We start from the raw sequence: 7,181 nt of genomic DNA, 5'->3' as shown, positions 1-7,181 counted from the left end.
CGGTAACATGGTCCGTGAATTCCATTCTTTAATTTTAGCATCAGGAAAACAGCTGAAAGATCAGGCACTGTCGATAAACAGAGAAGAGTACCTGAACGGATATACTTTATTCGCTTTCAACCTGAATCCCGATGACGATTGTGGGCAACATTTGTCATTAATAAAATCAGGCAACATGCGATTGGAACTCAGATTTCGTCAACCACTTCCGATCACGGTGAATCTAATAGTGTATGCCAGTTTTGACAGCATTCTAGAAATAAACAATTGAAGAAACGTGCTCATCGATTACCAGTAACTCATGGATACCAGAGAACTAACGGAGGTTATGAGAAGTTGTCCTGAAATAGATAAAATATTTCATGGCGTGATGGCCTGTGACGAGCTACCTACAAGTACTCTGAGAAAGTTTCCAGCTTTATTCATCGTAAACACACATCCGAGACACATGCCGGGTGAGCACTGGCTAGCGTTATGCCTTAATGACGAAAACACAGGAGAATTTTTTGACTCGTACGGAAACCCTCCAGACTACGAACTCTTTCCTCGATCGATTCATTATTTTTTGACAAAGAACTGTTGCAAAATAAAATATAACCCTGTACAAGTTCAAAACTTTACGTCGGTTTGTTGCGGGCAACACTGTGTGTTTTTTCTGTGTCACAAAGCTAAAGGTTATTCATTTAACCGTATTATGTCTATGTATAGCAAAGATTTAATTAGAAATGATAACACTGTTGTGTCATCCGTTAAAAAAATGTACCCTAGAGTAAATAAAAAGCATTCAATTACATGTGTACAATGTGTTAACTCTCTAGATATGTTTCATTTACATATGTAGTGGAATGTTAAATGACGATGCTTCACAAGAAAAAATGTTAAACAAAAGTTATTTTATTGAAATAAAGGGTAACATAACATAACATTCTTTGTCCCTCGTCATTTTCAAAAACCAAACCAGTCAGTACGGTTAAAAACGGGGGATTTGAAAACTGGCTCAGAATCGTAGTCTTTGCTTTTAGGTGGGGAAACAAGATGAGAGATATCTTTAGATCTTTTTATGTCAGATATTTTGCGTCGAACACCGCCATTAGGTATTGCTGAAAAGGGTATATTTAGGTTGGCTACTGTCTGTAAGAACTCTTTCCAACCTAAAGGCCTCCGTTCGTCGGATACTCGATGAGGGGCCGTGAGATTTTTTAGCAAATCCACCATGTGAGATCCTTTGATAGTGTTTCCTTTAAAAATAAATTCACCGCTATCGTTCCACGCAGCCCCGGCTTTTAAAAGTTTTTCCATAACGTACGAAGCGTTTCTTTTGTTTCTAGCAGAAATGTTAGCGAGGACCTCTTGCACGATCTCGTCTTTGGGGGGTTCGGTCACAGCTGCTTCCGTTTTGCTTTCCGATATTTTAGGTAGAGACAGGGTCAATTGGGCGGTTTCCTGCTCTCCTACTTTAACCAAGTTTAAAAAATTTTGCAGCACAGACGCGTAGAGTTTCGCCTTATCGTATTCGTTCAGATCAGTCCTTGATAAAATACCACGTATTGCATCGTCCAAGTTGTTTTCAACAGTCTTTCTTATGGTTTCCTTCTCCGCGGCGATGTTTCTAAGTTTATCGATCTGATGTTGAGGGACTAAATACATTTTCTCAGCAGTCTCCATGTTAATTGTTGCGGGACGCGATTAAGCTGCTTATAAAAGGAATGGCTACACTGAGCAAAGGCAGAAGAAATCCTCCGGATTGATTAATAACTTTCCTTTTTCTTTCAACGGATGCTCTTTTATCAGCAAATAGTTTGATCCATTTTTTTTGTTTTTTTAAAACCCTGTACTGTTTTGTCGTCAGTGGTATGTTTCCCCTGAGCACGTTTAAAGCTAGTTCACATATGCTCAGGATGAGATCTGTGGACGCATCGCGTAATATATCCTTTCTCCTTCGGTATGGAGACCTGTGTAATGAATTCAGCAACGGGAGGGTTTTTTTCAATCGCTCAGACATTTGGTGTCGATACTTTAAAGTTTTTTCTTCTTCTTCGGAACATACACAACCGGTTTCTCCCTCGGAAACAACCCTGAACGGAGACGAAGTTCTTCTGGCGTTTGTGCTTTCAGGTCAACAAATAAATACCCGTAAGGTCTAGAGACGGCATCGAGAAAGCATTCTAAAAAATACTTGCTGTTACCCGGATACATTTGACGAGCCAGTATGCTGATCTGTAATTTATCTCTAGGGTTTTTAAAAAGAACCATGTAGTTTGTGTTCAGGTTGATTGTTCTACTGGTCTTTCCTTGAAAAAACAAGTTTTGAACGAGGTAGATGACGCTCAGATTTCTGTGGTGTGTGTATTTTGTAAAAGCCTTTTCTACTTCGTCATTTTTACTGGCGGATTCCATCAAGTCATCGATTACCAACAAGTTTTTTTTATTTGGAGGAAATAGTTCGTCATCACACAAAGAATCAGGGATTCCTTGAAGAAAAATTATTTTTATTCTGGTCAATAATTCATCGTACAGAGGCTGCCAACACGTATAACACCAGACAATGTTTTCCGGAACAACCGACATTGCCTCTTTACAGTTTTCCAACAACATTTTGATAAAAAAAGATTTTCCACTATTACTCGGTCCACATACGATACATGAAAAGGGAAGTTGCATCCTAGCGTCAAAAGCAGTCACGTTCATATTTTCCTTTACAAAACACATCAACAGAAACTATATACACATATATACAAGAATAGTCTTAATAGCCGTAAGGGAGAGTTGTAAAATCAGATAATAAAACACGCTTATCGTACACAACCCTGAACCTTTTCAACTGTGATTTGTTTCTCAAATGAAACCCCTTTTTATCTCTCACGATTTGGTTATGTGTGGTTACGAGATGACCTGTATGATCCGGATTTTTCACTCGCTCGTCCACCAGTTCTGTTAGTGATTTCAAATTAACAATTTCAGAATTGATACAATTTAAAGTAATGCCTTTAGCTTTCATGGTTGTTTTTCTTTTCATGGTTTTGTAACCGTAGGTTTTAGGACCTGCGCTTACAAATTCCACGATTTGATCGCCATCATCTAGTTCGCTGGTAAGACCACCCAAGTAATCGCTTAAGGGTAGCATCCAGTCACCTTCCTTACTTTTAAAAATGACGCTATCTGTGTCTGTGTACAAACAACGCTGATCCAATCGATCCATCAAATTGTACAGCTCAAGCCTAGCATACGCTGTAGTGAAAATGCCGATGAATACATTAGCGTTTAGCGGTTTAATCAATCTCTCATCTGCGTAACGCCACTGTACCATCGCCACCTCCTCATTCAAAAAAGAGAACTGACTCACATTATAAATATCGGAGAACATGAACTGTAAAAACTCGGCAGGATCTCGAATTAAGGTCGTGTTCGATCTGTCTGGTCTTTGACAGATCTTACCCCACAACGAATTTAGTGCGAGTTTAGCCACGGATCTTTTGGCAGGATTAACAGTGATAAATTTCGGATCCAACGTAATCCCTTCGTTCTCCTTATATTTGCGAATGTACTCACGTTTAGATGATTCATCAACGACCCAGGACGGATAACCTGAACTTTCCTGTTTGGTCTTGAGGAACATTTTAATATATCTCGTAAAAAGCTTATCAGACCTTTTAGGAAAGTGCCACACTTGAAACACTTTTAGAATTTTGTAACCTTTTTCGACGGCTTTCTCAATTTCGATAGATGCCCATGTTCCGGTAAGAGCTCTCTCCTGAGCCGTATGCTCGCAATGTTTTAACTGATGTTCAGCACACGTTCTACATAGAGGAAAGAGGAGTTTGCTTTTTACACGAAATGGTAGAACAGGTGCCCACAGACCCCTAGGTGGTAATACCTTTGCTCTAATGATACCAAAGTAATATTTCAGAGGTTGAAAGTCACGATAAATGATGATAGGGTGATCGATCGGGTATGTCTTTGTCTTATTTACGAATGGGTAAAGCGAGGTAAAGTCGAAATAATCGATTCTCTCACCGGGTTGAGCTACATAATGCAAGTTTAACGCGTTTGTTCGACCGCCGTAAAGAGCATCTCGAGGGTTTAAACGCTCAGGAAAGTCAAAGTCTTTTAGAAAATTTTGCACGAGATTGTCGTTTTTCTTCATTTCATTCCACTCATGTTCCCACATCAGAGTGACTTGCAAATTGAGAGTGTCTTGCAAATTCTTAATTCTCTCCATCGATTTTTGACGGATATCTCCGAAGGTTGCGTTTGATTTGGTAAGAGGATGCGGGGTCATTGAGGGAAAACACTTTTCACAGCCGTGATAAAAACACCCAAGAAACTCAAAAACCTTACGGTTTTCCCCTTCCTCACAGTAACCATCTACGTAATAGGTACCGAACCTGACTTCACCTTCGTTCAACGCGTGGCGAATGGGTAGGTTTTGCGTTTTTGAAACATATTCGAGCCATTGTATGGAAGGTGTTGAGAAAGATTTCTGAGTGGTGATGTAATTATCAAGAGGCGGAATAGCTAAAGTGTATAATCAATCTGTCCAAAGTTTTCCAATAAATCAGTCTTTGCTTCGAAGAATTCACGCCACACTGCGCAGATCTGTTGTAGTTCGATGTCTTGTTGAATGTCGGTTTCCGAGATGATTTCCTCTTGGTCTTCTATTGCATCACTCGTATCTATAAGTCACAGAACATGTGAAAGAGCTTTTATTTATTTATTTTTTTTGTGCTGTGTAAATAGAAGGTAAATATACTACAACTCACCTGAAATATCTCCGTCATAATCACTGTTAGTCACGTTTCCCTCAAATTCTGAATATGATACAAACAATGTTATATTCACGTATGAAAGACTTTTACAGCATGAAACATTCATAATTTTATGTTATGACTTACGTGTGGAACTCAGATTCAAAAGGTCATGAGTGGTTGTTTCGGGAATCTCATCATCAGAAATAATCACCAAGCTGTCTATAAAACAGTAAAACATACTTTTAATAACTTAACATTCTCATTTTAGATCACTACATAGATCTAAGAGACAAATTTTAATTACCTATACACTAGAATCAGATGCGCTTAACTCGGTCTTGCACTGTAATATAAATGTAATGAATATTTACAATTTAGATAAAGTATCGTACCAGATTACATAATGACCAGATAAGGATGATGATTTTTGTACTCAGAATGATTAGTTCTAAGTTTATATCAATATCATTGCCTACTGGATAATTACATAAACATTGTATTTCAATTTATATTTAACTATTAATTGATTAAAATACAAATTTTTACCTGCCGAGAAATCCATGGTGTCTGGAAGTAGTGAAGGATAGACTCTGGAAATTCTGTTGAACTTTGCCGATGTTCAAACTTTCGAAGTAGTGAAGAACTGACTCTGGAAATTCGGTCGAACCTTTTCCGATGTTAAAACTTTCGAAGTGCTCGACTTTATAAACAGGTTCGTATGCATTCGAGTGTGTGTGTGTGGGGTGTGTTTGTGCTCGGGAATGCATCAGAACGGGGGTTTTACGTTGTTGACCTTTTGACCTAGGCCTGACTCGGAGTGCTTCATATTCTACGTGAAAGGAAAAGATCGTGTGTCCCGGGACCGAGAACTTGAAAAGCAAAACGGTTCCTTTTTCTGCATCGAAAAAAAACCCGGCTGTACATCCGTTTGACATTACCCAATATTGAATCTTTTCATGTTCTAACATTTTTTCTATTCTTCCCAAAAAAGGGTGAGCTTTTTTCGGCGCGTTAGGACAAACATCAGCCATGTTGTAAGATCGCACACGTTGTTCTAAGTACAGAGTATTATAAAACCTAGAGGGATGCTCGACTTTTATAAGCAGGTTCGTATGCATGCGTTTGTCTGTACGTGCACGTGTGTGTTTGTGTGTGTGTGTGTGTGTGGCGGTGTGTGTGTGTGTGGGTGTGTGTGTGGGTGTGCGGGGGTGGGTGTGTGTGTGTGTGATATTTTTGTTTGGATGTGGGATACACATGGCCGTACCAGGTATGGTAACGTTTCTGTCACGAATGGATGTGAACCAGATTTAACATAACTATATATATTATTATGACCTACCACAGAGTGTTAGATGTACCATGTGTGCAACGTGTGTGGGGCGGAAAAACACATGGCCGTACCATGTATGGTAACGAATGGATGTGAACCAGATTTAACATAACTATATATATTTTTATGACCTACCACAGAGAGTTTCATATTCTATGTGAAAAGAAAAAACATGAGTGTGCAACTTGTGTGGGGTGGGAAAACACATGGCCGTACCAGGTATGGTAACGAATGGATGTGAACCAGATTTAACATAACTATATATATTATTATGACCTACCACAGAGTGTTAGATGTACCATGTGTGCAACGTGTGTGGGGCGGAAAAACACATGGCCGTACCAGTTATGAGAACATATGTGTCTGGAATGCATGGGAACCAGATTTAACATAACTATATATATTATTATGACCTACCACAGAGTGTTAGATGTACCATGTGTGCAACGTGTGTGGGGCGGTAAAACACATGGCCGTACCATGTATGGTAACGAATGGATGTGAACCAGATTTAACATAACTATATATATTATTATGACCTACCACAGAGAGTTTCATATTCTATGTGAAAAGAAGTACCATGTGTGCAACGTGTGTGGGGCGGAAAAACACATGGCCGTACCAGTTATGAGAACATATGTGTCTGGAATGCATGGGAACCCGATTTAACATGACTATACATATTTTTATGACCTACCACAGAGAGTTTCATATTCTATGTGAAAAGAAAAAACATGATTGTGCAACTTGTGTGGGGTGGGAAAACATATGTCCGTACCATGTATGGTCACGATTTGGATGTGAACCAGATTTAACATAACTATATATATTATTATGACCTACCACAGAGTGTTAGATGTACCATGTGTGCAACGTGTGTGGGGCGGAAAAACACATGGCCGCACCATGTATGGTAACGAATGGATGTGATCCAGATTTAACATAACTATTCATATTTTTATGATCATGACCTTTGATCTAGATATAGAGAGTTAGAATGTGTATCTTTTTGACCTTTGACATATACCTGTCAAAACTACGGTTACAATATATACAAACTATCTCTCTCTGATGACTTCTGTTCTGATGTAGGTGTAATGTTT

The 7,181-nt window shown here is 38.9% G+C and overlaps 1 long non-coding RNA gene across 1 annotated transcript; it reads right to left on the bottom strand.

The window, feature by feature from the left end:
* Nucleotides 1-4,527: 4,527 nt before the first annotated feature.
* LOC128633723 (uncharacterized) lies at nucleotides 4,528-6,185 on the bottom strand. Its single transcript, XR_008397114.1, has 4 exons — nucleotides 5,053-6,185; nucleotides 4,893-4,967; nucleotides 4,761-4,808; nucleotides 4,528-4,673 (listed from the first exon to the last, which is right to left on the bottom strand). It is a non-coding gene; the product is annotated as an uncharacterized LOC128633723 (long non-coding RNA).
* Nucleotides 6,186-7,181: the final 996 nt, after the last annotated feature.

This window comes from Ictalurus punctatus, chromosome 10 (genome assembly GCF_001660625.3).
Source record: "Ictalurus punctatus breed USDA103 chromosome 10, Coco_2.0, whole genome shotgun sequence".
Lineage (NCBI taxonomy): Eukaryota > Metazoa > Chordata > Actinopteri > Siluriformes > Ictaluridae > Ictalurus > Ictalurus punctatus.
This window is presented reverse-complemented; position numbering and strand designations above follow the sequence as displayed.